General features: G+C 43.0%; 1 long non-coding RNA gene across 1 annotated transcript in view; it reads right to left on the bottom strand.

The window, feature by feature from the left end:
- LOC106817933 overlaps positions 1 to 2,181 on the bottom strand; it is a 14,700-nt gene extending 12,519 nt beyond the window's left edge. The window contains exon 1 of the long non-coding RNA XR_001395127.1: positions 2,143 to 2,181. This is a non-coding gene — a long non-coding RNA (uncharacterized LOC106817933). The remainder of the gene's footprint in view (positions 1 to 2,142) is intronic.
- Positions 2,182 to 2,482: the final 301 nt, after the last annotated feature.

The raw sequence follows: 2,482 nt of genomic DNA, 5'->3' as shown, positions 1-2,482 counted from the left end.
AACATTTATCAGTAAATTCGTATATGGACAATTTTTATCGGACATTTATTTCGGAATTCATATCACAGAACTAAACATACAGTCTGGATTTAATGTTAATAATAACGCCATTCTAATCACTGTCACCTCTGAAACTTACGGCTGGATCACATTAATAAACGCCTTATCTAAACGACTGTCACTTCTAACACATAGCCTTGACGTAACGCGGCCAATGATCCCGAGGCGGCTGCGCCGAGGATTGACACTTTGTGTCTTCCAAATCACAGTCCTAGACCGCCGGCCCTGCATATTATATACTAACTTCCAGCTATAGATACCTATTGCGCAGCCGAATCCGCCAGTCTCACAAGACTAGGGCATTCTGCAAGGCTAGAACGGTTTTCCTTACGATAGAGGTTTGGCAACAAAAACGAAAAATAACACGCTGTTTTGCGCAACAGTGCTGATAAGTTCTTTCTTTCATTTTCGCATATCTGTAGCACGATAAGCCCCCGCGTGTATTGTTGATTGCATGAATGGGGCGTCAACGACGTGACTGACTCCTGTACCTACTGCAAAGCCCGTTGACTTTTTCGTAAATAATGAAAATGCCGGCCGATGCCATTTCGGCATCGAAGAGAAAAAATTTCTGCAATTTTCACATCGCATGTCGCAAGTCAACGAGCGCGTCATTCAGTAAACGATTTTCGCAAAAATCTCCTTCGGGAGCCAATGTTTACATGTCACAGCGCCATCCTCCTTGATTGCATTTTGATATCGCTGCAACATGTTACTCTGCATTAGGTTTAAGCTTAGTCATGTTTCACGGTTATTAGGAAGAAAAGGTAAAATTTTGCTGTATTCCGCATAATTTCACTTCTTGCTTCTTATAGTTATGATTTCCACAAATTTTGCTACTTTTTGGCCCAAATAAATTATTCATTTAATAATATATTTTCATAAATAATTAAATGACATTTTCAGTTCGGACTCGCTATCATAGCGTTATAACCTCCTATATTAAATCCCCTAGGTTATGGAATATTTGGTGAATTTTTTGATTAGCTTGTGCCTATTAATCACGACTAGATCCTTTCTTGTTTGTGAATTTTAATATACAGCGTATTATATATTGTTTTTGTTGCATGATATCTAAATTCTAATCTTTTGATTCAGCTAATCTTTGGGCTAACCGACTCAGTTGCTCTCCCGACTGTTACACGTCGTAGAACAGTAGCCAATGTCAGTGTTAAGCGAGAAATGAACTTGTGGCTATCTCTGAGCATGACTGAGCGATTTTTAATATTATAGTTATAGACCTCTAATTTCTAGAATATCCCCATATAATCATCTGTCATGCTTCTAAAGACTACTAGACGCATCCTGCTGACGGCGCTGTGGAGACGTGCGCCGGGCGCTCGAATTGGCGGCACGTCTCCACTGCGGACAGCGCGGGCTTCATACTTGGAAATCTCGCGTGCAGCGTGCGCATATCCCGGAACTGCGCGTGCTCATGCCGCAGGCGCAGCGCTTAGGATCAACAGCAAGCCTGTGCACGCAAATCTTGTAATGCATGTCTCTCTGGAATTTTACTGACCTGATTTTACTGAGTTACTGTAATTTGTGATCATACATTTTAACTGTCTATCGTCGTCAATAGCTTTTTAAGCCGCATTTAATGCAATTTATATTTGAGGTTTGCACATTATGATGTAAGCAAAATTTTCTTTTTATTCACAGGCAAGTGATTCGTTTCTAAAAAATCAAGACATTTTAATGAAATTCAGAACTATTTTCATGAAAGTCACGGACTTTTTCAAGCACAAATCAAACATATCTAAATTCAAGTACTATTCCAAGGACTCCCCTCAAATTCAAAAAGACTTTTTTCAAGGACTGTGAGAACCAAAGAAGATAAATAACAACAGTGCTCTCACAAAAGCCTGGCTAACAGCCGCCGAGATAATGAATCGAAATTAATAATGAACATAGATTTTTGAGTCTCACACCGAGCGCCACGAACGCTAGCTGATAACAATACTGCAGCGCGTAAAACCACAACACTCACCACCGGGGGGCCGCGCGCAGCCCCCACTAACCACCAGGCGGCGCTGCACGCCTGCATCTGGCTCACCAAAGGTGGTGCGTTAGTTGACGTACCGTACTGTTCGAGGACGAACACTCCACCGCTTCAGCGTCCGTAGCACTTCTTGATGTTTGCTCAGATCGATGAAGAACTGGCCGGGAGAAAGAGAGAACAACCTGAGGCTCGCGACCGGTTAGCATGTGCCAACAGATCGCCCGCCGCGCACACGCCGAACACACCATGAAGCCCCCCAAACAACGAACAAATGTGTCCAGAAATGCACAACACAACGCATACGCCCGGTCCACGCAAAATGAACAACACAACGTGGCTTGCTGATCCAGCAATGAACCAAGCACACTGCTGCCTGATCCCAGCAATGGAAACAACACGGGCGTGACGCTCGTGTATTTG

This window comes from Priapulus caudatus, unplaced genomic scaffold (assembly GCF_000485595.1).
Source record: "Priapulus caudatus unplaced genomic scaffold, Priapulus_caudatus-5.0.1 Scaffold1931, whole genome shotgun sequence".
NCBI classification, from domain to species: Eukaryota; Metazoa; Priapulida; class Priapulimorpha; order Priapulimorphida; family Priapulidae; genus Priapulus; species Priapulus caudatus.
The sequence above is the reverse complement of the archived record's forward strand: the minus strand, read 5'-3'. Positions and strand labels throughout refer to the sequence as shown.